Source organism: Wyeomyia smithii, chromosome 3, assembly GCF_029784165.1.
Source record: "Wyeomyia smithii strain HCP4-BCI-WySm-NY-G18 chromosome 3, ASM2978416v1, whole genome shotgun sequence".
In the NCBI taxonomy this organism is placed as follows: Eukaryota; Metazoa; Arthropoda; class Insecta; order Diptera; family Culicidae; genus Wyeomyia; species Wyeomyia smithii.
In genome coordinates, this window is record NC_073696.1 from 94,237,535 (window position 1) to 94,250,617 (window position 13,083).

Below are 13,083 nucleotides of genomic sequence, written 5' to 3' on the forward strand. Positions count from 1 at the left end.
GAATAAGATTAATTTTATTCTGCAATTGCGGAAAAGGTAGAACGGTTTGGAAATAAATTAACTATTAAATAATAAAGACTAACTGGGCAAGTAATTGAACATACAAAATAGTCATAGAAATAAAACCAGGAAAGGTCCAGAAAATGCGATATATTTCGCACCTTATAGAACTCAACGTTTAAAATTTTCAATAGATATCGTAATAATTTATCCGAAATGTTGGCTTTCATTCATTCTACAACGTTTGAAACTATGTTCTCAACTTTATACGATAAAATCAACAGAATGAAAATAGTTGTAAACGTTATCGGATAAACTGAAAAAGTTAAAAAATCTATCCTTTCTGAAAATACCAGCAAGAACCTAGAAAAATCCTAGCCGATTTCCATACAGTAAGGATTGTTGCATTCAGAATTAATTATTTTTTCAAGATTTTCGAAAAACTGTCACATACTTGCTACGAAAACATGTCAAAAATTGCGAATAAAGTTGAGAAAATTCAGAAAAACATTACAAATCTCATTTATTCGAAAACAGTTCATTGCGAAACAGCCAAAATATAAAACACTGATTTGAAAATGCCCGAGGAAAAAAAAATATTTTAAGAATTTCTAGTATGGGTGCGCCTTCCAATTAGTCTCGACGTACGATGCTGGCCTAACAAGCCAGTCGTCGTGGGTTCGAGTATGGGCTCGGAAGAAGACTGTTAGTGTCAGTATCCTGTACAATAAACAGTTGGCTGCAAAATACGGAAGGTCAAGTTTCGAATCGGAATGTAGCACCAAGGCTTCACTTTGCTTAGTTGAACGCAAGTAAAACTCGACTTGAGCTACAATCTACACTAGGTCACAGTCGAAGTTTCTGATTTTTTTTTATTTGTAGCAGTTAAAAAAAATTTTTTTTTGATATATCTTGAATATTCTAAGAATATACTGAATACAAATGTGTTTGCTATTTTCAAAGTGAGAACTGGCATGCATTGAACAAGATCCGGTCACTACTTCAAAAGTTGAGCAACAATTCTGCTTTTTTTTAATATGTTGAAAAAATTACTCCAATTCCAAGATGACTGTTAACATTTCATTGTTTCGATGAATTTGAAGTGACCTAAAACGACTTAAATGAAATTATGAATTTAAGATGAAATTTGGGGCCATTCACATTCCACGAAAATAGTTTATGTTGGATTTATAGATTTTTTTTAGAACATATATGAACGATTATCCTAGGAGAGGGAAGAGGGTTTAAAATCATCAAACATTAGTTCACGTGAAATATGGTTTAGTGGTCCAAAATTGCATGTTATTAGAACTCAACTCAACGCCTTCGATGAAAATTTTTATAATTATATTTGTTTATCTTAAGAACTAAACAGAGAATTAATTAGAAAAGCTTCACGTATCGCAGCTTGTTGTTTTGTATCTGCTTGGACCGAGTGTTTGCATACTATTAAAATCGCTAGAAATCCACATTGTTTTAAATTCATTATTATTTTAGCAGGAAAACATTCTTTAAATAGCAATAATTGTAAGAAGAGTAGCTATTCAAGCAGATGTATTTGAATAAAATCAGTGGAGATTCCAGTAAATCCCAAGCTCTACGAGTGCTTTTTATCATAAACTCAAAACTGAGGTAGAGTGATCAAAGTCACTCCGTTCAACGGTACTTTTCTTACAGAACTAAGTAGTAAATCTCTACTTAAGTTGAAAAATTGCGTGAGAGAATATAAAAATCAGATTTCAGCTCTAACAAATCGACAGAATTTGGTGAAAATAAAACAAACCTGAAAAGATTATGAAAGCTCTACTTTTTCGTTTCCGAAACAGCTGAACTTTTAAAAATGGGTGAAGAAATGACTGAGTTAAAAATAACAGCATGCACTAAGGTCCAATAACGATACTTTGATCATAACTCCAAATTTTAGGAGTTATTGGAAAATTTCTGGTATAAGCGAAAGTTACAGTCAACAAGAACTACCACTTACACTAGGTCACAAAAGAAGTTCTAGATCGCTGTAACACCGTATTATTATTTGACGGTAGCATCTTCTCAGAATTCAACGAAGCTTGTGTAGCCCTTTCTAAACTTATTCGATACGTTGCACTTATGCGCCACCAAGTGAGCTTAATACCTACTAAATAATTTTCGTCTTACAAAAACGGGAATAACCATTCTTGCTTATAAACGACCATGCGTCTGCAGAGAATCAAAAATCTACAATTATTCCTCTGTCGAATCTACACTAAAATTGGAATCTTTATTTTTCGGAACTTTGCATACAACGGATAATGAGGGATTTTGCTGAAACAAAACTATTGAAATAATGTAGGAAAAACCCAAATTATTCCACTTAGCAGTGAGATCTAGCCTTTCTTATTCAACCTTATTATTTGTTAAAATAGAACTATACGAAAACTTCAATTTTCAGAAAAAATACTCCTTGATAATATTTGATAGATTTGCTTTTCACTCTAAATAACAAATTTTTGCCCAACAGTGAAACTATACCGTGCATTTTGAACATAACATTTGAACATATATGAACATACATTACCACATGCAAATAACACGAAATGAATATGTTTCAAATACATTTTTTTTTATCATTTTATAATCAAAACGTCACTGTACTCATATTTAGGTTGGATTCGATAACATATAGGTTTGATTATATAACATTCGATGAAATATCATTTTAAATTCGATTGTTCATAAGTTTAGTAGGATTTTTTTCTATTTCAAATCCAACTTTCTTTTCACAACTTTTGAACCACATTTTTTTTTCACAACATTTATTTGACACGGCACAAGGAATTTTGAACCACATGTTCAATCATAATTCATCAGTTAACGCTTAACTAGCCCGTTTATCTGATTTCAATATTGTTCAAATCAGTGGTGTAATTTCTGAGATATTGAAGTTTCGTGAATTTCACATTTCGATACATTACAGACGAAGCTATAGTCCGATTACAGTAAAATTCAATAGGGTGCTATGAGGCAACTAGACTTTCCATTTTACACTAATTTTGTGGAAATCGGATCAGCCATTTCTGAGAAAAGTGAGTGAGTTTAAGTAGGCTTCGAAATATGTTCCTTTTCGTAGCTGGATTTCACATTTTTAAACATAACAGGCAAAGTAATAGTCCAATTGCCAAAAAATCAATAGAGTCTAATGGGGCAACTAGACCTTCCATATGACACTAATTTTATGAAAATCGGTCATGAGTGAGATTGAATAGTCTCCAGAACACGTTTCTTTCCATAACTTTTGAATCACATGTCCAATCTTTGTAAAATACGAAAGTTAAGGGTTTTTAGGCAGCCCGTTCATTTGAAACCAGTTTTGTTCATATTGGTTGTGTGGTATCTGAGATAATAGCCTTTCGTGATTTTCACATTTTGATAAATAACACGCAAACTAAAAATCCGATTACAAGAAAATTCAATAGGGTTTTATGTGGCAACTAGACATTTTATATGAGAATAATTTAAAAAAAATCGGTCCATTCATCTCTTAGAAAATTATAGATGAAGAAAAAAAAAATCTCTTAGAAAATCGTGTGAGATTGAAAAGATGCATATACACATACAGAAAATGCACAGCACGTCAAACTGAGTCGAGTGATATACAGTCAGGTTTTTTTACGCGTTTTTTTATACGCGGTTTTTTTACGAGGTTTTTTTACGCGGATTTTTGAATTAACGCGGGTTTTTTACGCGGATTTTTGAATTAACGCGGTTTTTTTTTCGCGATACCGCGCTAATTCAAAAAAAATTTCACGAATTTCCGAATTAACGTGGATTGGAACTATGAACGTTTGAGTGTTTATCTAGCAAAAGACTAAGCCCAAAAAATACTCTCCGCTCACCGAAAGATCCGGAATGACCGTCAAAGAGGACAATTTTAAATACTGGTTCTAGAGCGTCTCGTGTTTTTTCTAAAGCCCTTCTTGCTGGACTACTTTACGCGGATTTTAAAAAAAACGTGTTTTTTTACGCGGATTTTTGAATAAGCGCGGTTTTTTTTTACGCGGATTTTCGAATTAACGCGTTTTTTTTACGCTGTTTTTTTTACGAGGTACGTATCCCCCGCGTAACAAATAAACTGACTGTATTCCCTTCGGAGCACTTTTATACCTTCGGTTTTGCCAGTGATTGCTATACCTTTCTAGGTATGTACCCTCTTTTATTTTAGTATAAAAAGAAATTTCTCCTAAAAGAATATACAAAAAACCTAAATTAATCCACCTAGCGGTCAGACCCAGCCTTTCTCATTCAAACTAATTATTTGTAAAAATAGATTTACATGAACGCTTCAATCCAATAAATGTATATTCACTCTTAAGGTTCTAAAAAATTGATGTTGTAATCTATACATATAAAAATGCAGTCCGGTCTGTCTGTCTGTCTGGCTGTCTGATTCATATAGGCTCGAAAACTACCGAACCGATCGACGTGAAAATTTGTATGTAGGGGTTTTTGGTGCCGATAAAGGTTCCTATGATAGTTTGAGATCCCTCCTTTTTCTGGAAGGGAGGGGTCCCATACAAATGAAACACAAATTCCTGCACATCTCGAGAACTAATCAACTAAATGGAACCAGAGCGGGGGCCTAGTGTGGTTGGTAACGTCTCCGCCAACCACGCTCGACGCCTGGGTTCGAATCCCACCGCCGACATAGGTGTCGATGGTTGTGAGGTGGCGTGATCCACTCACAACCAACCCAACTGGTCTAGATTCAATCCTAGCCGACACCGGGAGATTTTCTGAGGTGAAAAATCTCTGGGATCACGCCTTCCATCGCATGAGGAAGTAAAGCCGTTGGCGCCGGTCCGTTAATAAACGGGTCGTGAGTTAGGGTCCTGGGTGTGGAGTCGCCTTCCTGGGCGTCGGTGATTGGCCACAACAGTGGCGGAACTAGACCGACGGCAAATAAGCGAGAATAAAAAAAAAAAACTAAATGGAACCAAATTTGGCAGCTAAATGTTTTCAGTGGTGAAAAATATGTCCATAATGTTTTGACACCCCTCCTTTTTCGGAAGGGAGGGGTGCCATACAAATGAAACACAGATTTCTGCACATCTTGAGAACTAACCAACTGAATGGAACCAAATTTGGCAGGTGAATATTTTTAGAGGTAACAAATATGTGCATAATGGTTTGACACCCCTCCCTTTTCTATGAGGGAGGGGTCCCATGCAAATGAAACACAATTTTCGCACAGCTCAAAAACCAATCAAGAAAATACAACCAAATTTGGTATGAGAATGTTTTTAGAGGTAACAGATATGTCCATAATGGTTCGACGCCCCTCTCTCTTCTGGAAGCACATGTTTCTGTACAAATTTCTGCACAAATTTCTGCACAGCTCGCGAAATAAATACCTCCCAAAATGGGTATTTCCGGTGTCGTATTGATGCCAAATCTGCTGAAAATGACCGAATACCACCCAATATGAATATATTCAGAATTAAGGCGATGTACAGAAGCCAAAAGATAAGGATGTTGTCATTTCGATAAAACCCATCATTTCAAACGATTTGTTATTTGACTTTGATCATATCCTATGGCCGATTCGTCGTGCATTTGCAGACTTTAAACACATCGCAAGGAATCAATGAATTTGGAACGTTCAAATAGTACAACACCACATATAAATTATGTTGAGGCCACATATATCGATCAAAGCGAGTATAGTTTCAAAGGCAGCAAATTTTGAAACCACATGTTCAATCATAATTCATCAGTTAACGCTCAACTAGTCTGCTCATCTGATAATAATATTGATCAAATCGGTTGTGTAGTTTTTGTGATAATGAAGTTTCGTGATTTTCACATTTCGGTACATTACAGACGAAGTTACAGTTCGATTACAGTAAAATTCAATAGGGTATTATGAGGCATCTAGACATATTAATTGACACTAATTTTGGGGAAATCAGATCAGCCATCTCTGAGAAAAGTGAGTGAGTTTAAGTAGGCTTCGGAATATGTTTCTTTTCATAGCTGGATTTCACATTTTCAAACATACCAGGCAAACTAATAGTCCGATTGCCAAAAAATCAATAGAGTCTAAAGGTGCAAGTTAACCATCCATATGACACTAACTTCATGAAAATCGGTCCAGCCATCTCTGAGAAACATGAGTGAGATTAAACAGTCTCCAGAATACGTTTCTTCTCATAACTTTTATATCACATGTCTAATCTTCGTAAAATACGAATGTTAAGGGTTTTTAGGTAGCCCGTTCATTTGAAACCAGTTTTGTTCCTATTGATTGTGTGATATCTGAGATAATGGCTTTTCGTGTTTTTCACATTTTGATAAATAACACGCAAACTAAAAATCCGATTACAAGAAAATTTAATAAGGTTTTATGTGGCAACTAGATTTTTCATTTTAAAATAGTTTTAGGAAAATCGGTCCAGCCATCTCTGAGAAAATCGTGTGAGATTGAAAATTTGCACATACACACACACACATATGGAAAATGCTCAGCTCGTCGAACTGAGTCGAGTGATATATGCCATTCGGCCCTCTGGAGTACTTTCATACCTTCGATTTTACCAGTGATTGCTATACCTTTCTAGGTATATATCCCCTCTTTTATTTTAGTATAAAAAAAATTCTCCGAAAAAAATATACAAAATAACTCCTTTGTTAGCTGAAACTTGAATCTCTTCTATAAATTTTTAGGATTCTTGTGAAAAAACAAAAAATATGTAAAAAATGCGTATGCAAAATAAGAAAAAACTGAATGAAGCATTTTTTCTCGAAAACGACTAAACTCTGGTATGTATTCACTAAGAGCATTAAATAATCGCAATTTGCATTAAAAACGAATAATTTGTAGAACAACAAAATTCGTTCTTCCAAAGTATTCGAAAATATTTTTTCCTTAATTTTAAGATAAATTTTATGATTTTTAAATGATATAATGTGGCAAGGTTAAACTGAAAAATTAAGAAAATGCTGTCCTGCAAGGTTTTTGTGAAGTAGAATTAACTCCTTGACGAAATACGCTTGTAAATTTTACATCATCTCCACATCTTAGCACGAACTGAATTTTCTTTCCATTCAGCAATATGCAACACAAAACAGCAGCGTAGTTAATAAAATGTTGCGTTACGGAGCGCGGCATCTTCTGTTATTTGCCTTAATAAGACACTAAAACGCATAATCGAGCCTTGAAAATTATCAAGCCGTAATTATGCAAACACTGTACTGTTGAATATTGTCGAACTTTGATAAAACGCAGATTTCTGTTGATCTGGTTGGTTGTTTTATGCTCGCCTGCTTCTGCTAAAGCTTATCAGTTTACTGACTACTAGGATGGTCCAAGTAGCAGCGGATAGTAGTAGCGACCGCGGCAGAGGATAGCAGGCGCGGTATATCCTGTCACTGTTTCAAAAGGTCAGCTGCAGCAGTCGGTGATTTCAAACATCTCACTACCTTTCATAATGGACGGACCAACAGAGTAAACAGCACCTTCCACAGCGCTAGATTTGGGATCTCCCTTCTGTGTGGGAAGCACCGCCGACAAATAAGAATGTCCCCAGTCTTGTGAAAACTAAAACCAACTATCCTTTTATGGTCGACCACAAATTTTCATTTGAAGCATAAAAATGAGTTTTTCACACCTGAGTACGACAGTAATCGGGAGTTTACTATGAAAAAACGGAATTAGAACTCACTCCTCTAGCGGCAATGTTTTGACGAGGGACAAAATAATTTCCTTCTACTGCTCGCACAATCGAATGATTTTAGGGCGCTAAAGAACTAACTCCTCTTCATTACAGATTGCCATTTGTATGAGTTGTAACAGAACTTTCGTTTTGTTGTTACCTCGGTAGTGTTTTCTACCATTTCCAAAGCTTTATCAGTTACTAAGTTGTTCATAAAAGCTAGCAGATAGATTTCACAAATTTTTTCGCAATTTTATTTCATACTGCTTTCAACAGGGACGACATAAGAAAATATCGATAGTATGCTTAAACCTATTGCAAGAATTACATCGACGAAAAAACAGGCTTTCGTAGCTCTACGACAACTTCCGGTCGTATCTTATAAACAACCTCTTCAACAATTTGACTATTTAAAAGAAGTGGTATTTTTTCGATGAATCAATGTTTCAAAACTCTACCATCAACATTTTGGCAGTGATCAAAGCATTTGGTATGCGGAAATAAGCCGAGAGTCAGAATGATTTGAATACCTGAGGAAGAGTCATACATCCTCTAATCGAAGTAGTTTGTAAGTTTCATCAGAATCGAATATGTTCGTTTCAGATTTCAGTATTCTCAGGATGATTTCGCTTAATATTACTGTCACCGCTCAGTATAAATTGAAGGTCTGGGCGCATGATTTCATTTGAGGTTATTATTCGAAACAGTACTTTCATGTAAAACAACTATTTAATTAAAGTGAAACGGTGTTGAAGCACCAAATGGCCGATTTCGAGCCACCACTTCTAATTTTCAAAGGCACAAGACTCGGTTTTAGTTATTGCTTCATCTGTGAAAACGCTATTTCCGGGGCGGACTATTAGAAAAGTAAAATTTTGATTTGTAGTTTTCTTAAATTTCTGACTATTGGATGTTTAAAATAAAATAATGCTGATAAAGGCTATTAATAATTTATTTCGTTGTTAGGAGAACAATTTTTTCAGACAGGCTATTCTCCTCAGTCACGGTCGTCATGTGCTGTGAGTTGATTTCGGAATGATTGAAACACGGCTATCCTTTATTTAGCGATCGATTTGTATAATCTCAGTTCGCCTGTAATTAGACTCCAAAAATGTTCTGTTCCCATGTTAGCTAGTCACACCAGAAAACTCAAAGGAGTTGTTTGCAAAGCCACGACCACCAGGTTCACGTAGAACCACATAGAGCTGTATGTTATATAGTCTGTATTGAGGCATCCGAGAGTGATCGCAAGAAATAAGTTCGAAGTAGACTTTTCTTTTGACGTAGGACTACATATTAATTTAGTAGAGTGGAAAATTGTGGAAAGTATAACGAATATATGCCCTCTTCAGGTTTATTATTCTCCTCAATATGTGGAAAGTACGGAGGTAAAATTCACCGCGCACTCTATCTGCGGCGTGAGCGCTGTGTGTAGCAATTTTTTGCACCGCATTCCACTCTTTTGATTTGTGCTGTGGTTCTGGAGCTCGCAAAAAAACACTCACTTGCTGCTTACACCACAACCGAGCGAAACAAGAATGGGGAATCACTCTACTGCCGGTACCCGAATAACTTTCCCATAATGATAAACGTTGTGAATGAAAAATGTTGAGAAAACGGCAATTTAATATTTTTCGTGAATTTTCTGATTTTCAGCTATTTTAAGCATTTACATCCAAAACCAATGAACAGCACAGTTTCATAGCACCACAAGTTAAACGTTTAGAACAAAAAACCATGGGTGGAATGGTTTTACGTTATATAAATTGAAAAAAAAAAATAAGGGACAAAATATGCGGGTACATTTCAAAAGTACTCGCATATTTTGTCCCATCACATATAAATTCAACCAGCAACCAGCTGTATCAGTGGCAACGTAGATTGTACTACAGAAAAACAACATTAGTCTAGATAATTGAATGGCATACTTCTATATGCCTAAAATTATCCGATATACTCTAATCTGGAGCAAAATCATATGTTCGCAGTTTGTACCCCTATGCAGTGGGACTGTAATGCGGGTACTTTCAATATGGGACAAACACAACTTGGTATTAAAGTATAAATAAAAGTATAAATTTCAGATTTTTTTCGGAAAATATGATAACAATTAAGTCGATTCCCGATGACAACTCAAAAGTGACAAAAATCATTATGGGACAGTTATGTGGATACCGGCAGTCTAGTGAGAATACATAGTAACGTGCACCGCAGTAACCACTGCTCACTGCTGAGATAGTACAACAGAGTCAACTTGAGCTTTCTCGCAGAAGAATTCCTATCCCCTCATTTGACATATGCTCAAGAGACTCACTGTAGAAGCACTGCAGTGAGCTCTGTTGTGTGGTCATTGTGCGTATTGTTTTTTTCTTGTGAGAACACTCACTTCAGTTTATCATCTCTCAGGAGATATATGTTTTTTTGAGCTTCTCAGATACACATGACACTGTGAGCACTGTTGTTTCCGCAGTGAAAGATATTCTCCTATACGCTAGTGATTCTTTGACGAATGAATGCTTGCATTGTTATTTTCACTAAACAGATCTTGAGCACAAATTTACATTTGTGAACTTTTCCTCATACTTTTGGTATAATAATTTGTATATCTTGTCAATTGCAAATCACTGAAAAAAACTAAAAATCATTCGAAAAAGCCGCGGCTCACCAACCAATCATAAGCTTTCTGTTTACGATGTTTGTATTTGATTGATGTTGTATGTGCTTTCGCCTTTTTCAAGTTATGACGTTTCCCCAGTTTTGCAAGGCGCGATAAAATTTTATTCGCGATTTAGGCGCGATAAATTATATTTAAACTCAAATAACTCAACATGTTTTAGTGATATTAGTACAAACCAGTAGATGTTTTGAAAGCTCTGTTTATCTTCTTTCCAAAACTGCCTAAATATTGAAAATCGGTTGAGAAATGACTGAGTCCAAAAAACCGTAGTTTGACCATAAATTCAGATTTTGGGGGTGTTTGGAAAATTTCTAGTATGAGCGAATTTTACACTCAACAAGACCTAAAACCTTCACTAGATCACTTCAGAAGTTCTTGTGTTTTTTCACCATTTGTGAACTTTTCCTCATACTTTTGGTATAATAATTTGTATATCTTGTCAATTGCAAATCACTGAAAAAAACTAAAAATCATTCGAAAAAGCCGCGGCTCACCAATCATAAGCTTTCTGTTTACGATGTTTGTATTTGATTGATGTTGTATGTGCTTTCGCCTATTTCAAGTTATGACGTTTCCCCAGTTTTGCAAGGCGCGATAAAATTTTATTCGCGATTTAGGCGCGATAAATTATATTTAAACTCAAATAACTCAACATGTTTTAGTGATATTAGTACAAACCAGTAGATGTTTTGAAAGCTCTGTTTATCTTCTTTCCAAAACTGCCTAAATATTGAAAATCGGTTGAGAAATGACTGAGTCCAAAAAACCGTAGTTTGACCATAAATTCAGATTTTGGGGGTGTTTGGAAAATTTCTAGTATGAGCGAATTTTACACTCAACAAGACCTAAAACCTTCACTAGATCACTTCAGAAGTTCTTGTGTTCTTTCACCATTTGTAGCCCCACGAAATAATTGTGGTATAGAAGCCAAAAATTCTGGTTTTCTTAAAAAAGATATAACTCAGTCAAATATTCACCGATTTTCACAAAACCACTTTTGTTTGATTCGTCATTGAATATAACTTCAAAAATTTAGTGTATTTGTAGTATCTTTCTCACAAAAACAGGTGGCAAATTTCAAATTAAATTGAAAAATTGCGTGAAAAACACTAAAAAATTGTATTTAAACTCAAATAACTCAACACGTTTTAGTGATATTAGTACAAAATAGTAGATTTTTTGAAAGCTCTGTTTATCTTCTTTTCAAAACTCTCTCAATATTGAAAATCGGTTGAGAAATGACTGAGTGAAAAAAAATTGTATGCACTGAGGTCCGAAAAACCGTATTTTGCCCATAACTTCAGACTTTGGGGGTGTTTGGAAAATTTCTAGTATGAGCGAATGTTACACTCAACAACAAGACCTACAACCTACGCTAGGTCACTTCAGAAGTTCTAAATCGCTGTAGCATTGTGTTATTCGTTTGAGTCGAAAGCAAAAATTATATAGCCCAAAGTGTGCATTCCCGGTTTATTACATATAGTATTTCGTCGATCGTGCTAGGGAAAGCAATAATCAACCACATGCATGCATGCAGCTTAACTCTGATTAGTAGAAATCCGCTTTCAACGAAGCTTGATAATTTTCAATAATAGTTCGTATAATCAAACTACAATTTTCTACGTTTTGATGGATGCGTAGCTAATTTTTCAATGATTTGCTGTTTTGCCTTTCTCCTAGAAAGGTATAGCAATCACTTGCAAAACCGAAAGTATAAAAGTGCTCCAAAGGGCCGAATGGCATATATCACTCGACTCAGCTCAGCGAGCTGAGCATTTTCTGTATGTGTGTGTGTATGTGTATGTGTGTGTGTGTGTGTATGTGCAGATTTTTATTCTCACTCACTTTTCTCAGAGATGGCTGGACCGATTTTCATGAAATTAATTGCAAATGAACGGTCTCTTTCTTCCAAAAGACCCTATTAAAATACATTGTAATCGGATTTTTAGTTTAGAGGTTATGTTTCAAAGTGTAAAAATCACATGAAACATCATTATCTCGAAAACTACACAACCGATTTGAACGAAATTGATTTCAAATGAACGGGCTACCTGAAAAACCCTTAACTTTTGAATTTCATAAATATTGAACTTGTGGTTCGAAAGTTATGACAAGAAACGTGTTTTGAAGACTACTTAATCTCACTCATGTTTCTCAGAGATGGCTGAACCGATTTTCATAAAATCAGTGTCAAATGGAAGGTCTAGTTGCCCCATGAGACCCTATTGATTTGTTTTGCAATCGGACTATTACTTTGCCTGTTATGTTTAAAAATGTGAAATCCAGCTATGAAAAGAAACATATTCCAAAGACTACTTGAACTCACTCACTTTTCTCAGAGATGGCTGACCCGATTTCCACAAAATTAGTGTCAATTAATAAGTCTAGCATTATGTGAAGAAAAAAAAAAATAAGTCTAGCTGCCTCGTAACACCCTATTGAATTTTATTGTAATCGTACTCTAACTTCGTCTGTAATGTACCGAAATGTGAAAATCACGAAACTTCATTATCACAAAAACTACACAACCGATTTGTTCAATATTATTATCAGATGAGCGGGCTATTTAAGGGTTAACTGATGAATTATTGAACACGTGGTTTCAAAGTTTGGCTGCCCTATACGTTCCCATTTCATTTGATTATAATTGAACTTAAGCCACCGTTATGTATTAAATTGTCAATAAAACAATGAAAGTCTATTATTTCACATGACTTA